Source organism: Anser anser, assembly GCF_964211835.1.
Source record: "Anser anser genome assembly, chromosome: 10".
Classification (NCBI taxonomy): domain Eukaryota; kingdom Metazoa; phylum Chordata; class Aves; order Anseriformes; family Anatidae; genus Anser; species Anser anser.
Genome location: NC_139730.1, coordinates 15,378,619 through 15,391,461, shown reverse-complemented (window position 1 = coordinate 15,391,461; position 12,843 = coordinate 15,378,619).

The following is a 12,843-nucleotide window of genomic DNA, read 5'->3' as shown; positions in this document are numbered from 1 at the left end:
ACTGGGAGATGTTCAAGCTTAGTCAGCCACTCAGCATATGGCTATGCATCCCTTCATAATTAATGAGATCATGCTGGAAACTGCATTGCAACTGTAGTACCCCTATTCACTTTTATCCAAAAAAAAAAAAAAGACTATTTTTTACATCAAGCTGTAAGCATGTTGGGTGGAACACGTCACAAACTCAAAAACAAGCATTTTAATGTCTCCTATGCAAGCAATTCGGAGGTACTCAAAACCAGTGAAAAGTCTGACCATTTGCTTTTCTCAGCTACGATATATTGGGAAATTCAAAAGTTCATGCTGAGACAGATTTTAAGCAGCAGCTAATACTGAAACCTTTTATGAAATATAAGTAGTGTATTTGCTTTACTAATTAGTTTAACACTTCAGTCATTTTTCTGAGGTGAATTGCAATGATTTGCAGGGGGATGAGTGTAAACTTATACCTAACCCGGTGCAGTTTCACTGCTCTGATGGGCTTGGTGTACATGCAATGTACATGTACATTGCTTTTGCACCTAGAAACATATATTTTTTTCCTTCCCCTTAAACTGCTAGTGTATCTTGATCACCTGAAATAATTATCCCCAAAAGAAAGCGTTTTTAACATTCACCTCCGTTCTTAATAACGAAATCTGCAAACCAGTGCAGTACTCCTATTAAAACAAAATTCAGCTGCTGTCACTGTAATAAAGAATGGTATAAGCCATTTTTGCAGAATTGGCTCTTGCAATAGGGAAGTTTTTCTTTGTGGGTTTTCAAAAGCTCATATTCATACAAGGCCTTTCAGTATGTAATCCTGCTTTCACAGATTCACTATAAAATCAACTATTCATTTCACTGAGATCAAATTGTTACAATCTACTAATTGGGCTTCATGAAATAAACAAGAACTTTGGGGGAAAAAGGAAAGACTAAAAAAGGGAAAAAAGAACTAAATCCCCAGTCCTTGTAAATAGCACCTCATTGCCAGCTCCTCTCCTGAAACTAGCACAAGAACCAGCTTGGAAGATTTCTACAAACAGATCGTTCTGTCAGAACACTGTCTCCCTTAATAAAGCTTGTCGTATTGCTGCTTATAACTAGCCCAACTGTGGACCTTTAGAAATAGGGCTAATTTCACATCTCTTTAGGTAAAATGACCCACAACTATTTCTTAACCAGCTACACAGGGCTTTGCCCAAATTCCATTTATCAACCAACTGTACCATACCCACAGAATAGAAAGGGATACAGGATTTTACTGTAGCTATCTCAATATAAGCCATTCCCCTCAAAAGGTCTGCGTAAAGCACACAGCATATAAAAATTTTCAGCAAGTGAGCTGCATGAGATGTATTGATTCTGCTGTGGCACAATGAAGGATGAATTAAGGATGCTGTGTGGTTTGAATAAGAGGATCTATTAGACATTTTATCCAGATAAACAACTCTAGAACAGAAAACTGTTATAAATTCGCTGAAGTTAAAAAAAGAAAAAGTAGAGAGAAAAGAAATAGTAGTCAACAAAAAAGCAGCCTTTTCCATAAAGTTAAATTTGTATAAGAAGCTTAGTGGTGTTCCTCAGCTTGAAATCTACTGAGCGTCCCTCTCTCTGGCATTAATACTGGACATTAATTTGCAGAGATTATTTACTGTGCTAATAAGCAGTAATAAAGCAGGTCTCAGAAAGACACTGGAACATATTCTATTTTGTACTTGCCAAGAAAAGAAATGCAGAATGGCAATGAGTGTAATTAGAGTACACCAATAATACAGTAGTCCTAAATATTTTCAAGGGATTAATTAACTTGGATTACAAGGGGAATGTTTACTGTTTCCACTTAAAAAAAAAAAAAGGTGGGTGGGAGTGTCACAGATAGGTTGTATTGAGAAAACGACTATTAGTTTTCCTGCTTACTTGCTGTCTTTCAATCCAACATTTAGCTAACCAGAACGTGGGCAATACAACTATGTACCTACTCTTTATTTAAACACCCTTACTTGAATCCTCACTGACAAAGATGTTCTGACAAGAAAAGATTTTGTGCATTTTAAAGTGGATACTTGTTATGAAACAGGTATTCTTTAGAAAAGGTCACAAACTATAGGGACTTGATGACCAGCAAATTGAACTTAAAAAAAAAAAAAAAACGCATACAGATATAGAAACTTCCCAGGCAGATACACAAAAACCCTTTTGTTGGGCCTTTTTCAGGTGTTACATGACCACTCACTTTGATTTAATCAAAGCGTGCACGCATATACACTTGAAATTTCACAAGTGTCACATAACAATGCATGAAATTGTTCCACCCACTGAAGGACCTACAAAAGAATCATCACAAAGCTAGCTGGGGCTGGCAGCCTTTGCCCAGGTCAGCACAGTATTTCTGATGACAAATGCTTCCTGCAGCATTCATTAATGCAATGGACATACATGGGTCTCACCACAAGAAAGCAAGAGTCCTCTCAACCAATTGTCAATGCTTGTACGTGTTTTCCACGCTCCCTGCTCCTCATTCTGCCCTGCCAGAGAGGGCCTGGGGGTGCCCCAGCAGCCAGGAGGGGACAGACCCAGGACAGCTGACCCAGGCTGCCCAAAGGGATGGCCCACGGCATGCAGCATCCTGCTCTGCAATACAATGGGGGGAGTTGGCACTGCTCAGGGATGGGCTGGACATCAGTCAGCAGGTGGTGAGCAATTGTGTTTTGCATCACCTACTTTGTGTATTCTTTTCTCATGATTGTTATCACTCTTGTTCTTTTCCCATCTTTTTCTGTCCTATTAAACTGTCTTTATCTCAACACGCTAGTTTTTACCTTTTTTTTTATTATTATTTTTTTCCCCCTTTTGATTCTCTCCTCCATCCCACTGGTGGTGGGAACAGTTATGTGGTGCTTCACTGCCTGCCAGGGTAAACCACAACAACTGCATTTAGTCATTGTGTGACTTCAGCCACCATGCTAAACAATGATAGAAATCAACTGAAGAGAAAGAAAATTGAAAATTTTAACTTTACAAAATCATTATTTGACTGACACACCAAAGCTACACAATCATTAAGCCAAGTATTAACATCCTCTGATAGTCACAAGTCTTTAGGGTTTCAACTAGGTATTTAGAAAATAGCCCAGGAAATGCCATGTTATCACAACAGTACAGGTCTTTTACCAAATCTCTAGGCATTCTCATAGAAATAATACTGGCAGCTCTACATCATCTTTTTCCAGAAGAACCAATAGCAGACAAAATTTATCTAGCAGCAGAGAAACAGGAGAAAAATGAGAGAGAAGCACCTAAAATGGAGCTACTGTAAACAACATTGAGGAACAGTCTCAATGTTTCATTACAATCTGTAAAAAACATTTTTCCATGGAAAAGACATAGATTACACACACCCTTTATGCATCACTTTCTTCTTCATGCTAGGCAATTTTCTGTTTGTTTCAGGTCATATTATATTGGTATTAATGCTCTTGATGATTTTAATGCAGAAAGAGGCAGAAAAAAGTTAGATGAAATTCAAAATTGCAAGGCCAACAGCACACATAATGTAAAAAGACAAATTAAGGGCTTAAGGAACAAGCAGTGAACATACTTTTCAGATGAAGAATGGAAGTTTACAGGTATTAGCACAGACCTTAGTTCTATCGACTTCAAAACCCATATTTTAGAAAACTTAGAGAACACCTGATCTCAATAATTTGCCCATTTATGTAAAACTGTGTGTCTGTTCCTCACTTAGTTGTGTTCTTCCATTACATAGAATTTACATACTAAGGTTTGCATTTTCTCATCAGAATCACCACGGCAAAAATAACTACTAAGCAGTTGCTTCTCTCTGGTACTTACATTTTCAAAAAAGGATAGACCATAAGGAAAGACAACTACGTGCTTTCTCAATGTTTCTGGATTTCATTAAATAAGCCACAGCCAAGACACTGTGGTTTAAAATAGAAGACAAGAAGAATACGATGATCTGGTGTGTAGGAATGTAACACCACAACACGGAACATTTGTTTTTGAAGTAATTTTATCATCGCGTATCATTAACCATATCTGCCTCTCCACATGCTCATTTTGAGAGAGAAAGTTTTAGTTTCTTGCAAGGTAGTTATGACCTTTTATCACAGCTTTCCTTCCTAGACTCTAAACTATAGAAAATACACCTTTCTACGTGGTCAACAAGAAAAATAACCACTGTGTACAAAATTAGCTTCAGCCCACACAAAAACTGAACCAAGGACTAATTGTTCAGACCTGGCTGCTCATCTACCAGTTTGGACAAACAAACAATGGCACCTGTCAGCTGCCATCGATAATTTATTTTACATTTAGGGTGAATCTTAAATCACTGTCTCTTTGGAAAGAAAGAGACAATTGAGATAGATACTGAACTGTCAAAAGCAGAAAGGTCTGTAATTGAGGATCTTTCATGAAAACTTCTGAACTTAAGTCAACCAGCAGCTGCCCAAGCTATTGAACTTGTAAACTTCACAATGACTCACTAATGAACATGTATCTGTAGAGACCCTGCACCAGACAAATGCCGTAGGCTTTATCTCTGACTACAAATAATAGTCTTGGAAAATCTATGCCTAATCAGAAAAAGGCAATTTTCTGGTAATAATATATATGAAAAAAATGCCATAGTGAATTTCAGCAAGTGCAATCTGATTATGGGTATCATGAGCCAGAAACAAGCACAACTCACAGATCAGCTAATTCTTTTTGCTATGTTTAAGGCTTTTTTTTTTAATGCTTTGTGGAAATTCATTGGATTTACCTTTTATCTCAGAGCTGATTTTAACTAACTCAATGCAGACTTCTGAACACACAGAGTAAGCACTTCTGGATTGAAATATAATTAAAAATATTCACTGCTTTTATTTACAATACTTCTCAGGTTATTAAGAAAATTTTCCAGATAAGCATCGTATCTTTTGTAAAATGGAGTGGCTGAACATCTGAATTTCCTCTATAGATTAGAACTCTAGTTTGGTTCTCAGACTGTTATAGAAATATCTCAAAGAAGAAAAAGTTTAAGCAGTTTACTCTCCCTACAGATGGCCAATTCAAATGCTGAAACACCCACACAGGAGAAATATAGCTCTAACCTCTCTAGAATGCTGATATCTTGAGATGAGTCAGCATTGTCTTGTCTTCTTCATTCACAATATCACAAGATGACAGATGTAGTCAGTAGTGGGCTTTTTGTTTGTTTTTCTTTTTGCCCCTCAGGCTTAATACGATGACATAGCAGGACCAAGTTGTGTCTAAAGTACAGCTTAGATTCACAGCTAGGAGAAAATCTGATTTCCTGTTCCACTATTACCTTTTTCACTTTTTCTCTGTCACACACTTGGACAAAAAACACTAAATTTTGAAGGTTTTGTGATGCAACAAAAGAGTTCCATCAACACACTGGATTGTGGAAGACCAATGCTTCACCTACCACGTTACTATTCTTGTCCCTAAAGCAACAGGACAAGGAGAGAGAAGTCTCTCTTGTTTTGACTTCAATTTTTAACTGAATCCTAGCTACTTTCCCTCAAGTCAGTATGTGCCAACATATTTAGGCTTTCAATAAATTTGCTCTCTCCCCCATTGACAAAATATTCTATTTATAAAGGGTTGCTTTCCTTATTAATAAAAATATTGTAATATCATACTCTTTCTTAAACACTTTTGGATACTATTGTTTAGAAGGCTTAAAAACCAGTGCACTTGTTTGTTCACTCAGAATCTTGGCTCAGTATATTCACTCCATTTTGCAAGAAATTCTTAAGTTTTAGACATTTGTTTCCAATAGGATTGGACATACTCAAGTCTCAAAAGCATTTCCAAGATTTTTGTGCTGCTAAGACGGGGAACCAGATTTCATTGAGCAACAGGTAGGAGATCTGGATAGCAAAGCATCAGTCTGTCTTCAAATCCATTTCTTGTTAAAAATAACTAACTCTAATTTGACATAATCCAGCAGAACAAAGATTTCTGTGAATCCATATACTTTGACTAATATTTTGTTCAACAACTATTACTGCATCTTCCGTTGTCCCACAGAAAGCCTCCAAGTATTTGTTAGATGAGTGAAAGGCAAGATACAATAAAAGAATCTATTTGGCATGATTTAGTTTATGAGCATCAGCTAAAATTAAATTGTGTAACAGGGATTAATATTTTCTGATATTTATAAAACAAAAGACCTCCAACTATCTTTTTTTTTTTACAAGCACACCTGCACTGTCAATGCAAAAAAAATCACTTGAACAGAAATATAACTTCAGTTAACAGTATTTAGATAACTGTATTTGATTACTTGACAATTTTAAACAACAAATATGAGTAGTTACAAGAAGCACTGTAATCATATTTGCCTGATGAAAAACTGAAGTCTTTAAGGGTGAGGCTTTAAAAATCACCTAAAAAATTCTGCTGCAAGTCACACCTCAAGTCTGAAGCAGCATTAGTAACTGAACAGTAGTCCCAAACTAGTACTGCAGTCCCTAGTTCATCCTTTCTCAGTGAAGAATGCCTCCGTGAACCTGCTGCAAAGGGAAATTTTAAATTATTTTTATCAGTGGCTACAGTATTGCTTATAAAGTGGTGAAGATACCTTTAAATGACCATCACTGCCACACCTCATATCAGACCACACTGTAATCCACATTTCAGAGTGCAATTTCCATGGAAAAATTTCAACTAGTTTTTCAGTACTGCTAACTTTCAGGACGAAGCTGAGCCAACTTAACAGCTTGTCATCATCCAGAGGGAAGAACTAAGCCCTTCCTTTCCCTACTCTTCCCCTCCTTAGGTAACTCAGCTGAGGTACTAACCTCAACTAACTAACTGCCAGGTAGTAACCTGGCACAAAATTATTCCAGCACAGGGCTAGTGGAATATGCCCTCACTAAACGTAATCCACTCTGCATAATTTTTTGATTGTATTTAGGTGTTTATATCACAGTATTTAATATATAGACTGAGAGCAGTATTTAACATGCATATTTTCCAACCTTCTACTGTACGTTTGAGCTCAAGGTTAAGACGACTGGCACCACTTTAGTTTCTTCCCAACATTAAATCATACTGCTTATTTGTATTTACACTCAGTCTGTATTTGAACTATTAACATCCATGTTCCCTACAGGTTACAAGAAGCTGAAGAAGAGCTATTGCACAAAAATCTTACACAGCTGTCCTCTGATCAATTGAATATCGTCTGTGTCAAGCATACTAATATTTACTGGATACACAATGCTATACTGTATGAATTTGGTGCAACTCTTGCCAAGATGAGAAATGTAAGACTGCCTTCTATTTTCTTGAGCCAAAAGCATATTTGGTGCATAGCTGCGCTGATTGCTGTAAGCAATTAAAATAAAGGATGGAGGTTGTTCATGTGTTGTTGACTTAACTATTGTATCACAGTAATCTAAATGCCATATTAGATGGATAATTGAATAGTTTCCTCAACAGATGTAGAAGGATTGGTAAATGGTGTACACCTTGTGCTTAAGAACAGAAATTACCTTTAAAAACTACAGGTTCTCATTCTGATGTACATGACACAACATGAAATGACACAAATGTCACATCATGACACAACAGAAAAGTAAAGAAAAAACAAGAGTTACACAGGTCAAGTCTCTGATTGGCGATACAAATCACTGGCAGTAACATCACTACTCATTCTGACTGCTCAGCCCTACCACCGACACGTGTTGCTGGTGTTGCTTAGACCACTGGAGTTTCCTCATCTGATTTTGTGTTTGGTTCCACCAGCAATGGGCTTTACTCAACTGAGGATGTGGCATTAACAGGAATGAGTGGCTTAGACTGCATTTTAACTCTAGAAACCAATACTGATTCTAAATGCCTTATATTGCCGAACTACGGCTTGTCCCAAGCATCAGAGTCCACAGAAGGACCGATACAAACAGTAAACAGACCCACGATTAATATCAGTACCTCCTTGCCAGCACTGGTCAGGTTGCTTGCTTCAGTGGTTTTAATACCACTTTAGCCATATTGTTTAATGTTTATTATTTGTAAGCATGGCTCTCAATGTGCTTTCAACTATGTTATGCATTTCCTGGGTCTACTATATAGCCTAAATCCTTACATAAGGGAGGGTCCCATAACTCAGGTGGAGGGCAGAGACAAATGGACGGTTAGCTCTGAAAAAGAGGTGCTCAGAAAAAAGAACATCATGTTACCAGGCCTGTGGGCACTTCCATATACTATTTTTCTAAAGCAGTTATTTCTGTCTCTCAAAAAGAGGCTTTCAGAAGCTCCTGACCTATTGAGGTTTCTACTTTTTTTTTCCTTCACTACTGTCTTCGTCCATTACAAACATCTAATTCCTCCAAAAGCCTCTAGATGAGTCAGGTAGGTGACACATGAATGACCAGGAAGAAATGGGAGGCCATCCAAAATTTGTTACTCAGCATATGTGAAGTACGCCACTGCCAACACAGCCAGCTCAGTCTGCCCTTCAAACCTATAGAAGCCATGAAGTTTCCCCCAAAGAAGGTTAGAAAAGGGAAGATGAGAGCCCAGGATACAATGTCTAACAGACCTCCTATACTAAAAAGGCTGTGCTAGGAAAAAATAAAATCATGTGTTACTTGTTAGCTACCCAGGATACAGTAGATTGGACACAAAACGTTACAAATTCTTGTCTTCTCGTGGAAAGGATCAGAATAGCTGGGCAAAGACTATAAGGGTAGTAAGGCAGCAATCTTACTGCATGTGCTGGCAGTAAGCAAGCACCTTCTCTGTCTTACCTTTCTTCTCAGTTCTCAGCTCCTGCCTGCAACAGAAAGTAGCTGCCTGCAAGCCCTAGATACTACAGGGTTAGAAAATTGTGAGGGATGTTGTGAGGGATGACAAGGAGGAACTGATCAGCCTCAGAAACAGAGGACACTATGCCTGATAACATTAGAAATAATGTTTTAAAATGTTTACTTCCCTGTTTACTTACAGCATAGTTTGTCTTTCATGCATAAGCACTCACAGCAACTTTTTCTCTCAAATACACATTTTTTCACCAGTAGAAATACATGACATAGCTACTATTTTTAAACATTTAGATAGCCTTACCTACTTTGTGTTTTAGGTATCTTGTTCTGTAGTAGAGGCAAGAGAATCTCTACAAAGTAGGAAGAGGAAGGAAAAAAAGCAGACAAAGAAAAGGACACTTGCAACCAACAAAACATACACAAAAAAAGCAAATACACTAATAGATCTTCAATTCTTGCATGCTGTAGAGGAACCTAAATGCTGTTCTGCACTCTCCTGGAAGCTCAAGTATAAGAATGGCTCCTACATCTGAACTACAGAAGTTGAGTGAAGACTAAAGTAGCTCATAGTGGTAATCTGTACAGTAAGAAGTGGCAATCATGACCCAAACACAGAATAACATTACTTACTTTTTCATTTTCCACTTTGTTGGCAAGTATTAGTCAGTCTTAGGTAGTTTTTAAGCACTATTTGAAATAGATATATCATAGAGCAAGCTCCTCTATTTAGGAAGACTAGATTTACCTTTATATGAACAGTGCAAAAGAAAACAAAATCACATTAAACAGTTTTGACTTCTTGGGCTGCCTTATCTCTCTCTGAATTTATTAAAAACACACAAAAAAAGCAGTACATACCTTATCACAGTCTGTTATGCAGCCATCTTCAGATCAATTTCTGCAATTTAACAGCCTCATTAGCAGAATGAGCACTTAATTAAAAACTACACAGGAAGGTTTTACTCTAAAACATTAAAGAAATTTTTACGCACGAAAATTGGCATCAATTCCTATAGTACTCTATGGACAAGTAAGCATTCACATTTGAATGAGCTTTACATTATATTTTCAACACTTCTTAAACTTCAGGCTTGGATCTACAGTCGGTAAAGTTTCTGACAGCCTCTGACATATAGCTCCATGCTCTGCATTTACCATATCAACTAGGTGATTTCAACAGTACAGTATCCAGGTGGGAGGAGGGTGGGCAGAAAAGAGAAAAGACAACAGCAGTAAAATATGAAGGACCATTCTCCCACCTTGTGGATAACTACTGAAACAACAATTCGCTGTAGCACTTGATTTGTAACATAGGAACTTATTGTCTATGGATTTTCACATATGAAAACATTTTATATGATTTTATATGATTTTATATGAAGACATTTTTTATGAATTTCTGCTATACTACAGCGTATCAAATTCACTTAGAATTAATTGCAAAGGTTTTTATAGTACATTTTATTTGTAACATCCCACAAAAATTTGGAGAACGTGTCTACTGTTTTGATGCTTATCAGCATTGGTTATCAATTACTCAAAGTTGTTTTGCTCTGTTTAAAGTCTGCAGAATGTCTCGCATTGGACAGAACAAAGTTAACTGACTGGGGTTCAAATTTAAGAGAGATCTGTTTCTTCAGGACTGTCCCCCACTGACAAGCCTACTGATGTTATCATTCTAATGTAAGAGCAATTGTAGAAAAATGCTCCCCCGCAAGTTTGTTAGAATGTCATACTATACTTGCATTGTGCCTTATTCTTCGATTATATTCCTTTCAAGACAGGAAAATGTCAAAAGTTGGGTTTCTTACATGTAAATTATTGACTGAAGATATCTTCTGTCTTGCTTTTACTGATAATCTGCAATAATCCTATAGAATCATGTACCAGTATTTTGGGACTCCTTAAGAGCATTTTAATCCCATACCATAGCTCTTTAAAAATGAACAGCAAACTTATTTCCAGCACGAAAATGTAAAGCACAGCCAGAGGTAAACAAACCTAACAGAAAGCTTTATAAGCACAACACAGTCCTTGTAAATCTTCTAAATCAAGGACAGATTCATTCAGGACCATATTTATCAGAGCAGAGACTAGAACCTGCACAGCTCGGTGCTTTACCTATAAAGCTTTTATTATATATATACATATATACACACTCACACACACATATATATATATATACATATAATATATATACTGAATTTATTCATTCCTAATGGAGAAGTTTCAAATGCCTAGAAGTATGCCACATTGTACAGTACATCACCACCTTTCCTATTTTCCAAGTCTTTGTTTTGGATAAGTATTTTTCAGAATTATACATCCTTACTATGCTTACCTTTGATAAACAGTAGAGTCTACAAACACCCTGGGCACACACAAGATGAACAATGGAACTTGACTGCTGTCATATTATCAGTAAAGAGGATTTTCAGTTTTCCATCTGCTGACTCCAGTAAATGTCTGGGAATGTCTCTGCCTCCCTGATTGAAATCCAAGCAGAAATTTCTTCCTTGCTAAAATTCAATACAGTTACTCTTCATAACTAGATGAGGTATTTTTCAGTACTGATGTAAAAGGAATTTGTAGCAGGATTTCAGTACATCAAAACAGCTTTTACCAATATTCTGCCTTTGAAGAGTTAGCCATTTTATGGATTTACCACCATCCTGCTTTCACTTTCTTTAATTACCAGCTAACACACCTAAATTATGGGGTTCCTCCTTCCCCTCATCCCAAATGCAATCTGAACACTAAAGATTAGATCAGGAGAGAAACTCTGAAACACTGTAATATAGGTAACAAACTATATTAAATCATTTTATAAGCAGAAATATCCTTGTTGACCTGTAGAGAAATGTTAAAGTGAAAACAAAATGTAATGAATCAAATGTTTTGAATTTACAACTTCCTTTTGATAGGTCAACTCCTTAGAGTTATATCTCCTTTCACACTTAGGCTTTTCTCACCCAGTTAAGTGAGGTGAATAGAATAAGCTACCATCTTAGTTGCTTAGTTGATGACAAACATCTTGAAAACTCCAAAACAGAAGTAAATTGAATCCCAGAGATAACAATTTGTGAAGTCTAGAAATCTGCATATTTGCAACATCCTTACTGATTATGCAAATGAGATCCACAATCCAAGGTGTGGACTTGCATTAGGAAGCATCAGTAAACTGAAAAACATTCATGCATTCAGAACACACATTTTCTCTTACATCTGCATGTCTAAATCTTTTCTTCAACCTGCACTTCATGTGCTGTGTGGCATCGTATTCTTAATTGGTAACTGCCCTCCCTCTCAAAAGCATACCTTTGTCCAGGATATTTTAATAAAGAAACTATAGGTTTGATTTTTCAAATGGAATCTCAGGTTGTATACAGTGATTCTCAAATCCCTCCACTTGTTTCTTATATTATCATTTCTGTTGAAGCAGTCAGTCCACTGGCATCTATTTGAAGTTAAGTCTTCACACTCAGATTTGAGTATATTTGACTTCAGGAGCTGTTGAAAAAACAATTTTGTCAAATAAATGGTAGCTAGCTAGTTTCAAATAAAGTTTCTCAACTCAGTTCTCTCCTTTAAACTTAATTTTTGATTGTTTAGCTGAATTTCTTGATTTATCCCCTCCCTCAACTTCACAATTAGTAATTTAAGAGACTATATTTAATCTCTTATTAATAAAACACTCTCTATTCAGTGTGCATAATAAACCAAACATTCTTCCAGACTGCAAGGGCTGAGAAAATCGTTAATATCAATAGTGAAAAGTGTAGAATTGTTTTGGCAGTTTTAGTTTAAGTTAACCCAGGAAACACCACCTCTCACTTGTTTTTTTCCCCTCCTTTCTAAAGGTATTTCAAATTTCTTACTGGCAAAGAATCACAGAACAGCTGGGGTTGGAAGACATCTCTGGGTTTAACAGAGTCCAACCATAGTCAGCTACAGCAGGTTGTCGAGGACAATGTCCAGTCAGGTTGTAAGTATCCGTAAGAGACTACACCCTGAATGTTTTTAAGAGAGAGTGTCAGGGAGGGGTCTTTTGTTT